We start from the raw sequence: 21,316 nt of genomic DNA, 5'->3' as shown, positions 1-21,316 counted from the left end.
ACATTGATATTGTAGTGTGAGATTCATAGTCCTTTTATGTGCAGGAAGCCACTTGAATTTCATAGCTCATCAGGGAGAATGGCAAGCTTACTATTCTAGTCCTAGCCTTAAGAAAACCCAGGAGTGGAGAGATGGAGTAGATCAAGTTGTCTAAGCTAAGAGGGGCAGAGGGAAGTGCTAACAATATGTTCAGGACAAATGCGGTGCTGATTTCTGCTCTTCATATGTGAGCTCCATGGTGTTGATTCAATTGACAGCAAATTCAAAAATTCAGAGAAATAATTGTCTCTGTACTGAAAACATGCACACAGTTGTTTTTTGTCACTGTTCATTAAACAACACAGCATCACAACTTTTCCCATCTTCGTTAGCGTCTCTTGAGCATTATGAGTACTTTGGAGATGATCTGAAGCATGTAGGAGGGCATCCACAGGTTATGTTCCAGCACTACCTATTTTACCTAAGTCAGATGAACACCTGTGGGTCCAGCTATCTTACAGTTCCTGAAACTGTTTCCCCATGGATAGTAAGGAACTGTGCTCAATGGAAATTCACTAGTCAACCCATTCTAATGCAAACCCATTAGCCCTGCAGATGGCAGCTACCCCTACAGAACCATGGAGAGACACCTACTGTGGCTGAGGGTAGTTAGTGTTAGCTAACTGTTAAGACTGCAGAAGACAGCTGGGAGGTGGTGGTGCAAGCCTTTAACCCCAGTGCTTGGGAGGCAGAGGAAGGCAAATCTCTGAGTTTGAGGCCATCATGGTCTACAGAGCAAGCTCTAGGACAGCCATGGATACACAGGAAAACCTTGTTTTGAAAAACAAAAACAAACAAAACAAAAAAAGAAAGAATGCAAAAGAGATTCTCAGGCTGGATGTTTAACTCTGAAGCTCCATTTTCTCACTTCCATTTTCCTGACGGGCATGCCCCAAAACCAATGAAACAGCAGTTACATTGGAGTGAGGGAATGCAAGGTTGGGATCAGCAGGACTCAGCTATCAATTCTCGCATGCCCCGCTCTGTGACCTGGGCTTCTACCTTCATTTCCCTGAGCATTAGTTTCTCCGTTCCAAAGATAACCTTCACATAATAGATTCCTTTTGCCTATTTCGTGAGATAAAGTGTGGCATTCTTAGGCCCCATGCTTAATTTAAAATCCTGAAGTGGTAGTCTCAAAATCAAAGAGCCTTACATTTTGGGTCTCATGAAATCTCACTGGTCCCTTATTGAAGACTCAGTTTCTCCAAAAGTTCTGTTCATTCTAGTTCACATTGCTCAAGTGATGAGACTTGGTCTCCCTCTGGGTTTATCAGCACCTCCCAGTTCACCACATCCTCCTCTTGCCACATCCTTCTATCCCCTGAGTTATAATTTACAGTGTGAACATCAACAAGAACCAAGCGAAAGGGAACAGGAAAGGGCTTTTTATTCAGAGCTTGTCACAACCAGAGAGTTGCCTGCCGAGGACAATTTCAAGAGCCATGCATATTGCCTGCCTGAGTTAAGTTTCTGTTGTCCAGTATTGAGCCCCTAACCAGAAACTTTTGACATGCCTGGACAAGTCCTGAGTTATTAGAAAATAACTTAACATTTCCTTATCTTTTTGCTACAGTGACCACTAGTAACAATGTTTTGTGGTTAGGTTGCTTGGTTGGGTTGCTTGGCAACTCAACAGTCCCCTGATCTTTTCCCAAAGAAAGTTTCCTGGTCTGCTTACTATAAAACCCACCTGAGAAAAATAAAATGTTGCAGCTTGATCAGAATACTGTCTTGCTGTCAATTCTTTGTGTCTCTTGTCCCTTCATTCACCATTCCCGCTTCTAGGGTCTCTGCTGAAGATCCCGCTGGCCGTGACAGTTGCCCACTACCATTTGCATTTGGCAGAATGAAGATAGGCCAAGGAGACCAAGACCCTTGTAGTGCACAGCACAGAAGACTTCAGGGTGCCCTGAACTGAAGTGCTTGCGAGTGACTCATCAGAAACAAGATCTCCTATGTGACTGGTTTTCTGCATTTCTCACATCAACATTGCAGAGTGCAATTCATTTTTTGGCTTTTTCTGGTTGTTCCTAAATTGGAAGTTGGCTGGGAATAGAAGGTAGGAGATTAAAAAGTCATCAATTATTCATAAAGTCCTAGTCATTTGAGGATGATTGCAACTAAGGGTATTGTTTGGTTTGGAGGATTGTTGCTAGAGATAGTGGATTAAGTGTCTACATGTCTGACTGACAGATAGCTGGCTGGCTTCCTAGGCTGCTTGTTAGATGACCTGCTTGTTGCAAATGGTGAGTCAGAGTTCTATGTTTAGACATGGCCCAACCATTGTTCATTTATATTCAAGTTCCTCAACAGGGTCCGGTGGATTCTTCCTCCACAGCACTTCTCACAAGCATTGGTTCATTTCCCCATTCCTTTGCTCACCCACTACCACGTATATGCTGAGTGCAGAGTGGCATTCTAACTTTCACAAAGATCTGGGTACTGGAGGACTCCTTTGGTGAGAGCTTGAACTTTGTGCCTGAAATGTGCATCTACAGTATCTCAGGAGCTGAATTTAGATGTAGCTCCAGTGTTGGAGCCTACCTAGGTTTCCTAGTGGCTTTACCCAGCAGGATGGCATAAGAGGATGATCAGACCACGGGCCTGAGTACTAGGTGTTTGAAATGATCTGTGTGTACCTTTGGCTTGTTTAGCTGGTGGGAGTCTGTTCGCGCCCTTGGGTAAAATAACTTCAACATGCATTCCTATGAAGAACTTTCCTGGTTGTCTGCTTCACTGTTAACACACCATGTTGTCTTAACTGCTCAGCTGTACTACTATGCAAGTTTCAGAACAAGGTGATCTGCTTTCAACTACATTTTTCCAAATAACTGGTTTTTCTAAGTTTATTTTGGATCCATAATTCTTTGTGATCCACTCCTCGGCATTCTAGGGATCAAGATGGCCAAACTATTCTGTCCTTAGCTTTGAGCTATATGAATGTTTTATTTCTTATCTCTGTGAATATTCTAAAAGAATATTATAGTTAAGCCTGGAAAAAAAAAAAGAAATCGACTAGGTTTAAAATAAAAGCCTAAATCAGTGGATGTGATTAGAGAGGTCCCTAGCACATGACCTAGGAGGTAGAGTGAAGATCTGAGAAGTGCTGAGAATAATTAGCAATCATTGATGAATGAGCTCAGAGCCAATCAGGTGAATAAACACGTCATGGGTAAACATCATTTATGAATTCTAATGGACAAAGACACTGGGCAATGGGCATGTTTATGAACAAAATTCTATATCCTAAGCCTCTGTACAATTGAAACTAGCTCCAGTGGGACAGGATGTGAGGGAGGTGCAATATTTTTATGTATATAAAATAAGCCTTTAACTTTTGATTAAATTATTTAAGCTTTCAAGAATTTTAACCATTATTGCATGTAATTAGAGAGAAAGAGAGAAGATGCACACCCTTTATCAACTTCGACACTATATAAATTACCTTTGTAACTCTTCAGTCTACCATAATTTGTACAGTCCTACCTTCTCAAATCCAAATGAAATAATGATCTTAAGAAGATAACATTATACAGATTTCCTGATTTTGGTGACTCATTAGAATTATTCTGTAATATTCTTCAGATTTCCATCAAAGAAGTTTAGATTTGTGTCACACATCAATAGCAATCTGTGTCAAATTTACTCAGTTTTGTTTTTACTTTGAAAATGAAGACATATATTGAAATACACAGGTGCAAGAAATGCTGAAGTCCTAATAGACACCTACAACAGGCCTTTAAAGGTTCACTTTGAGAATGAATTTTGACATCAAATATGGTTTTGAGTTTTACTTATTTCTGATCTAAGGAATGTTGTCTATACTATCCCAGCTGATACACTAATAAGTGCCTCCTGAAGAATTATATATGTGGGGTAGGTAGGAATTAGACTAAGCTTTATCTGACATTTTGTGTAGGCTTTATAATTACAACCACAAAAATCCATGTTAGTTCTGATGCTCATGTAAAAATCCACTCATAATAATAAGAAAAGGCTGTAGAGTTGATCTTCTTAATTATACAGGTAACTTCTAATTGTGAAACAGTCTGACTGTACCTCACTTTCTCCAGATCAATGACAATAAATCATTGGGTTTTCTGGCATGTGTCCTTAATACAGATGCTAAGAAAAGGGAGCAACTTACTGAAGTTGTCACTGAGAAATAAATCTCAGCCAGCTATATACAGTGTGCAATTTTCTGTGGCGGGAAATTGCTTTTATTTTCTTTAATTTAGTTTATAAATTGTGACAAGTGCATGTAACATTACCTTCTTTTAAAAATATTTGCTTTTTATATTTAATTATGGATATGCATATGCATCTGGGTGTTTGCATGCAGGAATGCACAAGTGATGTGGAGACCTGAGTCACTGGATACCTTGCAGCTAAATGTTTCAGGCAGTTCTGAGTAGCCTGAAGTATGTGCTGGGAACTGAACTTGGGTCTTCTACAATAGCAGTGTGTGCTCTTAATGACTGAGCCATCTATCCAGCCTCACATTTAACTTCTTCATCACCCAGTGGACAGATCTGTAGCGTTATATCTATCACACTGTTGGCTGTGCTCAGCAACCAGCCAATCACAGAACTCCTTTCATCTTCTGACATGGAAACATTATATACCTTACACACCAACTGGCACTTTCCACCATTGTTCAGGCCCTGGGAACTACTCTCTGCCAGTTTCCTCTTTTCTCAATACTTTTCTATTGCTGATCTTGTGACGCTGTGTGCTGGAGTGCAGGGAATCTTATTGATAAATTTCCTATGGCATAGACAAGCCAGACAAAGTAAAGGATGTTCCAAGGAACCATTCCACTTGCAGTGGCCTCAGTGAGTCGCAGAGTAACACATGGTGGTCCCTGGTGCAAGTCCTGGTCATTGTACCCCACGTGCTATCCATTATTTCACCCATACACCACTCTACCCCTGCCAACACACTCTTCCCTTCCCTCTCACATGGGAACATTATGAGACAAAGGGAATGGTTCTGCTTAATATGTAAAGGTCAAAATTTTCTTCTTTGTTATTATTTGATAATAAAGTCACAGTTAAATGCACAGAGAAATATCTTGTTTTATTCAAAAAATCATTTCACAAATGATAAATTTTTATTAATTTCCTGAAATAAGTTACTTATCAGTTCTACCAATAAATATGTTCAAGTAGAATTTGACTTCTATCAGTTAGATTTGGTATTCTGTTTTGGTAACCAATACTTGAAAGATAAAAGGCTATTTTCTTGGATTAAACATATAATAGAACTATAGAAAAGAACCTATAAGTCAATGATATATACATGCTCCTTCTCCTTGTATCATTGTATTATATTTTAAAATCATTATAACAAGACCCTTCATGCTAGAGTTAAGTTAGAAGTAAAGGTACATATAAAACTTAAGCTATATATTTAAATATGATTGTATTTTTACAAAAATTAAAAAATAATGGTGCTTCTGATCTACACACTGGTAGAAAAGAACAACATGAAATACTAACAAAATTAGACTGATATATTAAAATATCTGCCTGGAACATGTGTCACATATAAACATTATGTAAGTCCCCAAATAATAACACTGGGTTTAAGAATTTGCTCTTAAAATATCATAAGCAAATAGAAAGAATGCAGATCCATTACAAAGTGCATGCACACCTGGAACACTGTAAGAGAGAGTACTCACAGTCCTGATGTGTGCTCTCCTTGGTGTCTCATTATTTTAATGCCACATTTATATCATCAAAAGACCACCACAGCCCTGTAACAGAACTTATGTTTTACTCTCACAAAATGACTCATGTGTGTCCCTACATCCTTTTGGGAGAAGTGTCAGGAAATTTTCCTTCACAGATATTCACGTGTGAAGGAACATTTACAATCTATGGCTGGGTAAAGGATGAAGAAACCTTGCACTATAACACACAAATACCTGCACAGTCTCCATTTCCTTGAGAAGGCCAAACCCTAACATATCCAAAAACTATCAGTAATTAATATTCTTAAGGATACATTTGGAAAATTATACTATTTTTTTGTGTTCAAAGTTATAAACTAATATTTACAAAAAAAGCTTTTAAAAATAGAATTATAAAACTAAGAAAATAAGTATGAACATACGAATGCCTGTACATTCTGGTATTGCTGAAGGAAATTGTTTGCTTTTAACACTGGGATGTATTTCTGCTGATTACCTCTCCCCTCCCCAGTCACTCAGTAACAACCTGCATCATTTCACGGGGATTCGAAACTTGTAAAATCATTTATAAGGTTGCATTAGTTATTGCAGTGAATGGCTTTATGTGAAATATGATAAGAAATTAACTCAAACCGCTGATTTAAGAACCTTGCATGCCCTTAATGTCAGTATGAGTCGTTGTGCCGTCGTAACCCCCAACCCCTCCATGAGAGAAGAGGAACCGACCATGGCCTCCACAAGCTGTCATCTATCGCTCTCCATTCAAGGGGGAAAAAATGTTTGATGTCTGAACAAGAATTCTTTTGAAAGTAAATGTTGTCTTGTTTACTCAGATCAAATAAAGTTTCCAGGTAGTTTATTCCTAATTTTGGGCTGATGTCGATTGACCTTTTTTAAATTGTTATTATCGGCTTCTTCTCGGCGCTCCATATTGGGACGTCAAAAGCTGCGCTTGCAGAAATGAAAATATCCTCATTATGCTAATTTGGGATCCACTGATAGGCATGTTCTGTTTTATAAATTATATCCTCCTGTCAGAAGTCAAAATGCATTTAAATAACTTCACGGAAATTGTCGCTAAGATTTAAAATTGTGTGTTTTATATGCCATTGTTGATTTAATGCATGGGCTTAAATGTGGATATGTATTTATTTTTAAAATGTTTGCAAGATTATTTTGTCACAAATGTTATCAAAATGAAACCTGGATGCAAGAGTAATTTTCTTGTATATTTTGATAAAGTTTTGCATTTTGTAAATGCATTTTAATTTTCAGGTTTAATAAGATATGCTAATAGTATCAGTTGCATATTTTAGTGCCAACAAGTTTGTTTCCTACATACTTGGAATTTTCCTAAAGGGTAAAATAAATATACATGTTTTTACAAAATTATTTAAATATCAAAAATTTAAATGAAAAGGGGATTTGATTTATGAAAATCATCTCGTTCACCAAGCCAAGAAATATTTCCACTTTGTGCTTTCATGTCGCCTGCTACAAAACAAAATGCGATCTCTTTGAAATTGAGCATATTTACAAAAACCCAAATACTGAATAAATGATGCTCTAATGTGAGCTTCAAATTTTCTAATAGTTTTTAACTTGCTACTTAAGAAGAAAACTGAAAGCACATACCAACATGATCATTTTATTAGAGAAAAATGTATTACATTTCCTTTTCAACTATTTCTGATAAAAGATCAGATTTCACTTTTTTTTTTTTAAGTGTATCCTGGACCTGGGTTTTGGGACTCATTTGATTTTACTTTTCAGAATGACCAGTCCAACTGCTAGAATGATCTTTGATGTTGCAAAAAAATGGAAAAATCAAAGTGAACAGCTAAATCTGTTCGTTTTTCAAGCATATTAATCTTGTCAAGATAATACATAAAAATCAATCCTTGAAATTTTTTCCAGAGCCCCTTCTCCGCTCTTTTTTATCCAAAATATGAAACCACTTAGAAGGATAAAACAATGTGAAAGGCTGAAGAAAAGAAATCCTAATTTATATTTGGGCTACATATATTTTTAAATGGCACTGCGTTTGCATGGTCAGAAGCAATCTGTCTGTGTAACTCTTGACATTTCTCATGTGCGCTCTGTTCATATGTATGGCAGACTGAGAATTCCTAGTATTTTTTCCCCCAACAATTCAACTGAGTTTCAAACCCCTGACAGTAACAAATACAAATTGCACCAGCCCCCAAAAAATTGTTGGGGCTAATTTTAATATTAATGAATTCTTTACAACCTCAGTTCAGCGGTTTCGATTAAGCTTTAATTAGTAGCCAGAGGGGACTCCAAAACAAAAATAAGGAGCTGAATTGCTAATTAAGTTAGTTTGATGAGGTAGAGTTTTAGTAAAAGACTGGTTGCTGTTAGCTTGCAAGTTCTGACAAGCTAAAAATACTAAAGATTATCATTATTGTAACTACCATTCTATATTAACACCGGTTCTCTCCATAGAACCGACAGTTCATTAGAGTCCAGGGCTCTGGGCTGTCAGTATTGGAATTAAAGCCTTGTTAATAAGAGAGCAATGTATGAGAATCAAAGCCCAAGACAAGTCCATGGGACTTTAGGCTTGATTGGTTATAAACTAACTAGTTATTGCAGCTAACTAAATATATCTGCCTAAGAATAGCTTTTGTCATCCAGTTCAGTTTCTATAAGATATGACTTGTTAGAACACAGTTTACCAAAGCAGTATTCTTTCTATTCCATTTGGTGGTGAAAAATAGTTTTTTTCATGTTCAGATCCTGAACAACTTCTGAATTTCTACAATGTTAAAATGAATTCGAAATTTGTAGAGGCAGCTAAAAATAAGGACACCTACTCTTATAAGGTAAAACAGAACTACTCCATCAGCCTACTGATAAAATTTTACTTGAATACTCTCAATAGGATTAATTAAAAATAACATGGATGGTTGTCATTTCAAACCTGAAAATTAACCCAATAGTATAAGCAGCCCTTCCTTGTAAGATGTGGATTCTTTCCCTGTACCCCAAGACTATTAATTATTCCCCAGGTCTCTTCCTAGACTGGGACTCACCCGGACTGCAGAAGAGGAAAGGGAAGCAGCCTTTGAGGATTGTAGAGAATGTAATTTGATTTCTCCATACTCCGATGTTTTCTATAATTTGTGTTTTATCCTTTTGCTTAAGGTTTCAGAGCCTGCAAACCCAATAACGTAGGGATAAAAGAAGACAGAAAAATAAATGATACTGTTTCCGAGGTATTAAATATAAGCCTGGCTATCGGAGCAGCATAGCAGTCACGAATCGTAATCAGGTACTTTGACTTAGCACTGTTTTGTTTTATAATAAGGTGGTTGCCATATGTGAAGAAACCTTTCTGTCTGGATGTGAGGGGCTCCGTACCTCTGTAACAAATCCAAAAACTCGTTTTATAATACCTTAAGTCTACCCATTGTAATGTAGCTCTACAAGTGCAAATCCACACCAAACTTCGCTCATGAATGTGGCGGGAGGATTACCTATATTATCAGCTGCGAAAGAGAAGCAGTGAATTAGAATGCAGTGGATCCTGCAAAAATAACTTTCAGTAAATCTGCTTTTAATGCATAGTTTACAATTTTCTTTTGCTCAGCATGAAACTGATTAAGATCCCCCTTCGAAAGAATATTTCCCCCTCACATAGCCGCCTTGTTATTTAATACAGTTACATCCCCCGATACTTTACAAACCAGCATTTCAATGCTGCAAATGTGATGCTTGTTTAATACAGTAGCACACATATTAATAATTTATCTATTTGAGTGGAGAATAGATACCAATTACAGCATTCCACATGCTGGAGACTGAGCACACAGTCAGTGTGAGCAAGGCGCTGATCTCTGCTAAAGGAATTCAGAAACTGATACATGCCATTAAACATGTTTGTCAATGATCTCTTTAGAGTTCAATTGAAATGATGGATCATGAAAGCAAACATTTAAAAGCAACAATTCAATAGAGAACAAAGAGAAAAAAATTCTTTCAGTCAACAACATTTATTTCTCCAGATAAGCTCAACTTGGAAAATTAATAAAATTTTAGGTGAACATTAATTTCCTGCATTTAATTCCTTAACAGGTTTCTTCACTTAACACAATGCATACTACACTGGTTTTCAGGTAAGGCCAGTAAGACACCACAATCAGATGATTGCTGTGTTTCTGACACAACAAATTAAGTAGCACACTGAGTCAAAACCAACTTAAAATATCAACAAACAAAAAAGTCTAATAAAGTATTGGTTCAAATGGCCCACACTGTGCAGACTCATGGAAGCTCTCCTTTGAACTCCACAAAAATGTCAATGCCCTTGTGCCTATAAACACACATACACACACACACACACACACACACACACACACACACACACATCACAAGCACAGGCACACACCAGACACAGGCACACAATGAATAAATGTCATTTTAAAAATATCTCAAAAGTCAGGTTTGTTAGAGAAATAATTTTTCTAGAGTGTAATGGATTTTAAACAATAATCTTAACACTTTGAAATTGGCAATTGCTAGATAAAACCATAATTTTAAAAGTAGAAATTAACATTATCTTTTTTGCATTTTTTTAATTTCAAAAGATGTTCATAAACTTCTGGGAGTTGTTCTCTTTTCTTGTGAGTAGACCATGGCAAGCATTTCTGAGAGTAGGTTTTCTGCTTTGCTCTCCCAAGGATATCCCTTGTGAAGTGGAGCAGTGAATATTCTGAAAAGACATACTTTTAGAATTGATGTCAAGAATACTTAAAATGTGATAACACTGAAATGTTCAAAGATTTATTGTATTGATTTCTTTTAATGCTTTCTTTCATCTCATGAAACTCTGTCATTTTATTTCATTCATAAATATAACTGATGAGATGTGCATGGAAACATGTGCCTACTTAGAAAACCAAATGTGCATCCTGAGGCGGTGTCACAGGCTCAGCTTAGTAGAGGGAGAGAGACTGAGTCTGTCCCTCAGGCAGGCAGGTTTCACTCCACTGACCTGCGTCACCTGCTCTGTGTCTTTGGCAATGGAATCTCATAAAGTCCTCTGTGTTTTCCTTGATGTGAATCTGACGAAGTAGATTAACTTTTATGTTAAGCAAAGTATCTTCTCGAGATCACGTTGTTTGCACATTTTTAGAAGTGGAGAGGTCCTTGAGATAGGAAAATGATGGGAGCCTTTTAAGTCGCAGGGTAGCTGATTTGATGATCATTTCATGGCAAGAACTTTTCAGAGACAGAAGAATATGCACACTTACTTTCCCTATGTGTTACCTGGCCATGTCATTGTAAAGGAAGCCATTGTTGCCTTCTGTGTTGGGGTAATACTTGGCCCTTTTCACTGATAACATGCCATCTTATTTTCATCACAAAATAAAGAGCCAAATGAGATTTGGAATGTGAGTTTTAGGAAGTTGGGAAGCTTCTGCTACTTAGCTCTAACACTCTCTTAATCCATCCTTTAAGTACATAAGACAGCTGTAGCACACAAGAAACATTCTTTAGACATAATCACCAGATTTATGAAAACAGTGCAGCTATTGGTATTTTTTTTTAACTGGTGAATGCTACAAGAATTTGTGATAACTCTGATTTTCTTTTGTTTGTTTGTTTTACAAACTTCGACATTCTTAAAGGTCTATTTGGTCTCTAACTTGATAATAGTGTTAACGTTCTATTGGAAATTTTATTTACACATTGTATTACTTTCTATCTCTGTGGTAAAATACCATGAACAAAAGCAGCTTAAGGATGAGTTTATTTTCACTCAGAGCTCTAGAGGTTAGATGTTCACAATGGTGGGGAATGCCTGGCAGCAGGAAGCAGAGAGATCACATCTCAACCACCCACAGGAAACAGAGAGTGTGAGGAAGTGCGATGAGGCTATGAATTCTCAAAGCCCATCCTCCCCAAAGTCCCATAATTGTAGCAAACTATCACCAAGTATTTAAAAGCATGAGCCTATGAGTGACATTTCCCATTCAAAAACCACACCTGTATTAGTGCATACATATTAAAGTTACAAAGAAGAATTAGCATTCTTGGTATGGATTCCATCTTCAAACTGTTCAAAATCTTGAAATAAATTATATAGGGAACCCTTGTCTCACAGTTTAGGGTATGCTCTCAAGAAAGATAGGAACATGCCTAGCCTCATGCTATGGCTACAAGCAAATTCAACTCCTGGTTGGCTTTGGGTACCATGCCAGAAAGTGGTCATCAGGCTAACATAACTATGTTATGTCCCCCATTAACCAGGACTTCACAGAGGTATCTGTAGTTTTGTCCAGAGCATTAAAAGGACTGAAAAAACTTATTTTTTTTTTGTAATATGGTGCCAAAAACAGAAATGAAGACTCAAAAAAAAAATGGTGATCTTTCTTTCTATTTTGATAAAAATGTAAAGGAGATAAACAATTATGTCCCTGCCCCTAACTCCAACACATGAGTTTTATTAGTTGTTATTTATCTCTACCTGAAGTGTCTAGGATGTACGAGAGTTCATCACTCTAGTGCATGAATAAATGAATGAAGAATAAATGATTTGCCTATCAGAAACCAAAGAACATCTATCTCATAAATCATATATTCACACTAAAAAAAAAAGAGCACTGAAAATATTTCCAATTCTGGAAATAGTGATAAGAAGGATCAATGTTGTGGGTGTCTAGAAAAGCAGGTGCAAGTATAGAGAGTGCCAGAAGTTCCAAGGATGCTGAGTGACAGAGAGTGCCACTGGAGGAGGAGACTTGACCTTGACACACAGTCTGTGTACAAAGCAAAGGGCAGGATCTTCAGCCAGACTACGTCCTCTGGGGATGCTCTTGGATTGGAGTAACACAAGGAAGGAAAACAAGCTTTCATTGAAAGCAGGAACCTGTTCAGCTCTACCCTAAGCTAGGTACATCTTCTCCAAAACTTGGTCTTCTCAGCTACAAAGTAGAGCTAGGTCCACGGCATTCCGAAGCAGGACTGAAGATGCCAGGGTAATATCAGTAGGGTCATATCTCAGAGGCCCAAATCCTAAATAAGTGTAAGGATTCTTCTGGTTAAGGTTTGCTGCCAGCTGTAGACCTAGGAACTGAGGCATTGTCTCAGACTAACCTGGATTTTTTTTTCTCCAATTCTGCCTCCAGCGAATCAGTAGACTTCACTGTCTTTCTTGGTAGCCTCCTAGTGCCTAGCTGTGGGGCTGTTGTAAAGCTATAGTGAAGGGGTATCTGCCCTGGGTCAGGAAACCAGCTGCACAATTGGACATCAGGAAGCCATGGGGCATTCACCATGTGTACTCATGCATGGGCATGTGCTCCCAGATAAGTGACAGAAAAGGCCATCACTGCATGGTTCATCCTAGCTGTCATCTATATGTTCACAACAACCAGGAGTCAGTGGCTTCCTTTGACCACAAGAAGGCCCCTTCTTGGCGTCCTGTGCACTGCATACATCACCTCTAGCAGGACCCAAGGAACAGAAACATCTCAGCACAGGTGACAATGACAGCAGTCCAGACACTTCTGCTTGAGGTTCCTTTGCCATTTCCCACATCCTTACCACTGAGATTTCAGTAACATACACCCCCAGCCTGGGGGACGAGAACCACCCAGAGTGGGAATGCATGTGTCCTTTCCCCACACAGCAGAGCCCAGGTTGGAAAACCCAATGAAAATGTCTCCCTTCCACATGGCAAGCAGCCAGTTCCTCCACGCAGATGCTCACTCAAGAACACAGCACAGAAGAACCCTCCATTTAGCTTCCCCCTCCCACCCTGTAACCTGGCCATCCTGTAGGCTAAGAGGTCAAGGGACGTAGATAGGCAGCATATTCAACAAGACTTCTCGCAACTCTGTGGGGCTCTACTCTAGTAGACGTGTCAGAGATTGGCAGTGTCACCGTGTGAGGGGACAAACTGCTGGGAGGTGGTGAAGGACAGGGATGGGAGCTCAGGAGAAAGGCATCTGGAGGTCTGAGTAATGCATGTAATGATGGACACATTCCCCTCCGTGCAGGCTCTGATTTCATAATGTGCAAACTTTACGTCCTTTCTCAAAGCTGCCACAGACTGTGTAGAAGAATTTAAAACAGATAAGCTTATTATATTTTACAGAACTATAGTAATATTTATGAGCACCAAGTAAGCTAACAGAATTACTTTCTAACAGATAATTTTCAGTGTATGTGGAAACTATTCCATTCCAGGTTAGCAGAGTGAAGGGATTAAGGATAGTGGTCAGAGTCGGTAGGATGGTCTAGATGGCAGAGTTGGACATTAATGAGGATGCCCACATAGTTGTGAGTGCATTTCCATTCCTTATCCTCCAGATCAGCTTTTCTCACCATTCCTCGGATCCAAACAGAAACTGTCTGGAAAGGACAAAAGGATTGTTATTTTGTTTTGCTTCACAATCAGATCCAGTTACTGAAAATCAAGGTCTGCTAGGGTTGCTCTCCAGAAGTAATTAGCCAACAGCTCCAGGTTCAAGGAATTCGTGGTGCTGGATGCACTGTGTTAGAAGGACTTCCTGAACTGTGAAGGGCAAGGCCTGCAGAAGTCACATCCTCTACCTGAGTGCAATGTGGCAAACACACAGCAGCTTTCTTAACTTCCCATGATATTAGAGGTAGATGATTCCAAATAAGTGATACCAACTCCCTTGTAAAAAAAAAATCAGGAGTATATTATTAACAATACACGATGACTTCATTAAAATGTTGCACAGACCAGGATTAGAGAAGAACATGCCAACAATTGCCACAGGTTTTCATTTATTCATTATTACCTTCATATGAACACAAATTTGTCATCCTCACAAATACTAAGTGAAAGATTACTGTTAAAAGCCATTTGTGAGTTTTGTTTCATGGATGTTTAAGACTTACATTCAGTAGATTAATTCAAAGATACTTAAAATTTTTATTGTAAAAGTATTGGACAAAGATGTTGTTTTAAAAGTTAATGACTATAACTATCCCTTAGAAAGAAGTTAAATAATTTTGGTTTTGGTACACAGAATAATTATAAGTTTGTTTTGTTTTTTTATCAGCATCTCAAGGAAGGAAGGAAGGAAGGAAGGAAGGAAGGAAGGAAGGAAGGAAGGAAGGAAGGAAAGAAAGAAGGAAGAAGGGAGAAAGGAAAGAAGGAGAGGGGTAAGGGGAGGGAGGGAAGAAGGAAAAGAGAGATAAGATAGAAAAGAAAAGAAAGATAGTTTAGCTATAAACAGTGAATAAAACTTTTTATCACCAGAATTATTTTGGCTGGATAAAATAAAACATCAGCTTTCCCCAGAAAGGAAATCAAACAGGAAAAGCTGATGAGTGAAATTTAGCTCATACAGCTAGTGTATTTTGTCAAGTCAGAACTGTTTATATATTAAAGGGTTAATAGAAATATAAATACAATTTTCCAGATGGTTCCCTTTTTACTTAAAGCATACATTAAGCTCTCATGGTCACATTGTTTTTGCAACAAGTTAGTCTTTGCTTGTAATGGTGGGGAAGAGAAGTAGTGTCTCACTATGTTGATTTATTTCTAGTTAGACATGACAAAGGATAGTCTTGCTTGCTCAGAGATGAAATTTAATGTTAGCATTATCCCCAAAATAGAAAAACAGAAAGCAGCGGTAGGATTCAAGTTACTTATTTTTTTTTCCTACGTAGGTTATTTCAAATTTCAGATTATGATAATGTTTATGTAGAATCTGTCAAGGTCCTGTGTGTGTTTAAATGTAAAATAATCATTAGAACCACAATGGCTTTTTATTTCATTGAAAAGAAATGTAAGTACAAGGCAAATGTACACAAATGTATTAAAGCATTTAAGTTTTTTTTAATGTGTTTTCATTATCATGCATCCACACAGTATTATGCAGGATGCAAAATGCACAGTGCTAAGTGGAAGGATATGTAAATTGCTTAAGAATGATTGTTTTAAAATTAAATGTATGTTTTCAAAAGAGATTACAAATTGACTATATTCAGTCCATATAGAGGCTTCAGTCACATTTCCCATGAAATGAACGCAATTCACACAATTCATAATTAAGAGTGCAAGCTAGGTCAAGAACATAGCTTTAACTATATGCAACTTGTGTGAGGGAGAAAGCCTGTGGTCTCAGATCATAGGATATTTTTACACACTTTAAGTGTGTGTGTGTGTGTGTGTGTGTGTGTGTGTTTGGTTTTGTTTTATGGTAAGGTAATTCTACATTTAGAGAGGCTTGTCATCAAATGACATTAGCACTTTCTGTACTTCCTATCCCATTCTAACATAAGAAACCATTACCCCTGACTTATCCATGACTATATGAATCAGTTTTTATATGTGTGTAAATGGCTACTCTCTATCTTTCCAAATTCCAAGGCTGGACTACAAGTTAAATTTTAAAGAAAGTCAGACAAATTCATTACTTGCATATGCTCATGAACCACTCAAAACTCAAAATATGAAACTAGAGAAAGGTCAGATGGTAGAAGTTTATCTGGCTTCCTTAGCTACAAAAAAAAAAAATAAAATAGAAATGGGCTATGTACACACAATATGGAAGGGTCTAAGGTAACTAAAGCCTGCTTTAAAATGCACCTAAAGATGTTGGAGTGACTAAAGTTGCTAAAGTTGTCTCTAAGGGGACCTCAAGATAGTAGGTGGCAGGTGGTGTGATCATGGTGGTGCCTCTGGTTACCTGTCCTTCCATCTCAAGGGATGAGGTTCCAGGAGGAGTCCATGGATATTGAGTCCCCTTTAGAGGATCCATGTTTATAGCAACAAGCCAACTTCAACATTGAGTATTTGTTGCCATTATTGTTTCTTCATCGGTTTGTTCTTCTCCAACCTGGGATCTCTAACAGGATGCTTGTTGCCCATTGAAGCCCATTTTATATGTCATTGAGTTACAACCCTGGTCCTGTCTCCACTCACACATCCCCACCAGTTCTCAGCTTAAAATCATCAATACATCAAAACACCTTATTTCCTGAACTCTTTTGGAGCTACTTCTGCCTCATACCCATGTCAAGCCACATTTTTACTTGGAGAATTTAAAAACAGGTTAATGTCAGGTTGATACATTTTGGCTTTTAATTTTTTCTTTTTGAAGGTTAGATTGGCACATAATTGTGCATGTGTGGATACAATGTCTCATTCAATGCATACATATGTTGCATAATGTTCAAATCAGGATGATTTACATATCTAGTGATTTAAATATTTATTATTTATTTCTGATAAGAACACTTAAAATGTTTTCTTGGCTATTTTGAAAAGTACATTATTATTATTATTATTATTATTATTATTATTATTATTATTTGAAAAGTACTTGCATTATTAATTTCACTCTACCTTTGGACCTGTTGACCATTTTCTCCCTGCTTTCTCTGTTACCCTATTTGCTAATATCTCCTGTTCTGTTCTCAATTTCTGTGAGATCAAATTTTTAAATTTTATATGAATAAGATCATGCGGTATTTATCTTTCTTCCTGATGTAATTCATTTAATACATTTATTTCATCTATGTTGAACCTTTGTAATTCAAACGAGTTCATTAGAATAGTATCCAGTGTGTATGTTTACTACACTGTCTATATCCATCCATTCATCCATCCATCCACCCCTCCATCCACCTATCCATCCATTCATCTCTTGAATACTGGAAGGATAGTATATCTTAGCTCTTGTGATTAGTGTTGCTCATCTCTTCAACATATTGATTTAGTATTTTTAGATCAATACACAAAAATGGAATTGCTAGATTGTCTGGTACTTCCACATTTAATTTTTGAGAATGAATCATAATATTTTCTGTAATGCTTGTTTTATTTTGCCGTTAACACTATATGCATAATATCTTCGACAACACTTATTTGTATCTAGAAATAGTTGATCCAATAGGGTGAGGAGACACCTCATTGCACGTTCCATTTTCATATCTCTGATAATTAGTGACATTGCAGAATTTCTCATATACCTGTTAGCCATTTGTATGTCTTATTTTGGCAAAATATCTTTGTGCTCTTTAGCTCATGTTTCATTATTTTTCTGCTATTGTGTTCTTTATGAATTGTTAAGTGTATAGTTTGCAATTCTTTTCTCCCACTGTGCAGATTGTCTCGGAGTTTGTTTTGTTTTTCATTGGTTACAATCCTATATGTTGGTTTGAGTTTTTGCTTCTGTGCTTTGGAGGTTTTATCAAAAAAAAAAAATCACATTCTCAAATGCTGTATTCAAGGCTTTAATTTTGATTTTGTTAATAGGGAAAGACTGAAAGTGAATCTCCCTGTCTTGTTCAGTTCTTGAAGGACAAGGTTCCAGCTTTTGCTATGTGGTCTGATACTTTTGTTGAGCCATCCTTGCAGACATGGAATGACTCCCCTTGATTGTAGTGATTGAATCTTGTTAATGATTTAATTCAATTTGCTAATAATTTGTTGAGGATTTTGGTGTATATGTTCATGAGGAATATTGACATTTAAATTTTTGTTGTTGTTGTTGAATTTAAATCATGTTTCTGTTCCAGAGTAATGCTAGGCTTTTAAATAAATTGATGGTTGATAATTTTAATTATGCAGATCAGCATTTTTCTATATTAAATTTAGCAGGAAAAGATACCTAAAAGAATTTTGCAAGTACTTTTAAGAATTCCTTTTTACAATTTTTCCTGTTTCCTTATTTTTATCTAGTTTAACAAATTCTTTTCACTTGTGGGTAGATGATATAGATAGAATAAATACATATTTTTATTATTAGTCCAAAACATAAGATGAAACTTCAAATTTTACCTGATAAACACTTACAACAGAATTTTGAGATATAATGTAACAAAATTCCATAGCATAATTGAAAAATACCTGAAGAAATATGTGAGTTTAAGAATACTAGTGTTTAAAATTGCCAATTTGAAAATTATATAAAACTCATTATTCTGAGTTCCAAAAGTTCCTATGTTGTTTTCCCTAGTTAAGTTCAAAGTCTAGTTTGAAAGCAAATGTGAATGCAAATAATTTTTCACAAATTTACTCTCAAATTTTTAAAGTTAGCACAGCCTTTGTGAACGAGAAGCATCACCACTAAAATTAGCTTGCAGATGTGTTAATAAAATTGAGAGAAAATAAGTCATCTGTGACCATAAAAAATGAGAATAAAGATGCTGTTACTTGTGTTCATATTCATTTTATGTGTTAAATTATCAAACTAGTGATAAACTAGTTCAACATTTTGCAGACCACTTGGCAGTTTATTTTGTGGTATTAATGCCTTCTTATTCAACCATCTTGGTTTAGAAATGTCAGTGGATAAGAAGGTATTTTTTTAACCTTAATATCCCTCTTAAACTATTGAATTATACAGTGGCATGAAAATACATTGTAAAAGTATTAAATACACACAGTACAGGAAATAAATGAGTAAATTCTGACATTTTACAAATCTTGAAATGTATTTTAAGCCATCCTGCCAGGTGCTTCCAGATGAGCACAGATTTGGTGTCTAAAATACAAGTGAGCAATTGAATGATGACTGGAAGTGCATGCAAACACTCCTTGAGGTATTAAATGGGGAGCTGTGTCCACACTGCAGGAGTCAATAGGCCTCCACATCTGCAGGCTCTACAGTCATGGAGTGAGACAAACCTAGATCAAAACAATTTGAATGAGTTTCTGCTGTACTTGCACTAACCTCTTCGTGTTGTTGTTGCTACTGGTCCCTAAATAAACCAGTGTAAGTACTACTTACAGAACACTTGCACTACGTGAACTGTAATGAGTCATTTGGAGATAATTTACAGTGTATGGAGGGTGTGTAGATTCCCAAACACTGAGCCACTTCCTTTGACACTGAAACGCCTTGGGAATTTGATATCTAAGTGGGTTCCTGAAACCAAGAGAAATGAGCTGTTTTTACTTATACTTCTATGAATGAGGTTTGTACCTTGCAGCACATGTATTTGGGAGCAGGTAGATTGTGTGTTCTAGTACTGCCAAGCCATCTGTAGTAGCTGACTTGACTTTAACCATAGAAATTTGCCAATGGAGTCTGAAGGGGGAGAAGAGAAGGCCAACTCTAGTTTCTAGGCTCGTTTCTTTGAAGATGATGGCAAGGAAATTTTTGCTAAACCCATATTTCTACAACCACAAGAGGTTAATAATATGTTCCTGTCCCACTGTGAAAATCAAAGCAGATAATTTATGTTTGGTAGGCTTTGTGTGAAAAAATATTTTAAAATGTCATAAATTAAGGCATTAACAAGCATCTTTAATTAATGAATGTACTTAACCATTTTTGTCCCATTTGTTTTTCCTGTTGTTTTACTGCTCAAGGTTGAATATTCTGTAAGAGTCCCTTCACTTCCTCAGTACAAACAATTGTTAAACAGTGCTTCTGAAATTTTAAATAATGTGCTTTTTTATTTCTAGGAGTGAAAATAAAGACAGTTTATGAGGAGAGAGAAAGACACTCTTAAGAAGGAGAATAAGATCATGGACAGTGGGAACCTGCACTCTGAATCCCAGTTTGAAATCCCAACAGATCATTGACTAGAAAATTTTATGTGAAGTTGTGGAGTCTGGAATGACTATTTTATGAATATAAAATATCGTTCTTTAGATCTATCTCCGGAAATAATCATTATAAACAGAAGTGTCAAAATGGCAATATGAAATATGACCACCTTTAAATGTATCAACAAAATGTCAAGAAAAAACAAATGAGGCCTTAATGGTAAACGTTTTGGCAGACTCCACATTTACTCTAGAAATGCTTTCGCTTAGAATATTTGCAATTTCTATTTTTTTTTTAGCCATCTCTGTTAGTCATCTGTGAAACACCTTGTTCTATAGTTACACCATACTTTCAGATCAAAAGAAATCATCAAGCCTGACATTAAATGTATTTACCAAGATTAAATGACAGTCCTCTGTTTAGAGTTAGAGTAACTTTAATTCATAGTCAAAATTATTGTTAGTTATCAATGATATTGCTTTGAAACCTATATGACAAATTCTGCAGGAACTGAAAGAAGTGTAGAGACAGTGAGAATAATGATGTCATCTGTAATGTCTCAGGGTGCCAGGATAAACACATGCTGGAAGAATGGAAAGTCTACAGGAATGTTAAATACCCTCATCTTATATTTAGAGAAAGCAGGGGATATGGTAAGCAAGGACTGCACATGTGTGTATGTAGCAATGGAAGTCCTGTGGTAGATAGAACACCACCATCTTCAGAGAAATCTAGTCACTAATTGGTGGGGCCAGATCATTGACCCTGTTTGGTGTTCCATTCCATATATGTCCAAGAGGCTAGCATTCTTATATGGCAATCATCATAAGGAGAAGTTGGCAAATGACATTCTCCCTGTTATGCTTCCTGTAAGGTGTCTGGTGTCTGTCACTCCTGTAAATTAGCCTTCAGTGCACATCTCCTTTGTCCAGTTCTAATTAGACATATGAACTCTGATGTGCTAGGCATACTTGATTATGATAATTCCTCATTCACAATCACGTAACTCATATTTGTGTACTTAACTCAGAGGCTTTCAGACTGTATTCAAGAAATGTGTGTGTGTGTG

General features: G+C 36.9%; 1 long non-coding RNA gene across 1 annotated transcript; it reads left to right on the top strand.

Moving 5' to 3' along the window:
- The first annotated feature begins 1,772 nt into the window (after positions 1–1,772).
- Positions 1,773–20,652, top strand: LOC119086789. The gene is made up of 3 exons (XR_005090146.1): positions 1,773–2,101; positions 8,909–9,035; positions 20,163–20,652. It is a non-coding gene; the product is annotated as an uncharacterized LOC119086789 (long non-coding RNA).
- The last annotated feature ends 664 nt before the right edge of the window (positions 20,653–21,316 follow it).

Source organism: Peromyscus leucopus, chromosome 16_21 (genome assembly GCF_004664715.2).
Source record: "Peromyscus leucopus breed LL Stock chromosome 16_21, UCI_PerLeu_2.1, whole genome shotgun sequence".
Classification (NCBI taxonomy): Eukaryota; Metazoa; Chordata; class Mammalia; order Rodentia; family Cricetidae; genus Peromyscus; species Peromyscus leucopus.
The sequence above is the reverse complement of the archived record's forward strand: the minus strand, read 5'-3'. Positions and strand labels throughout refer to the sequence as shown.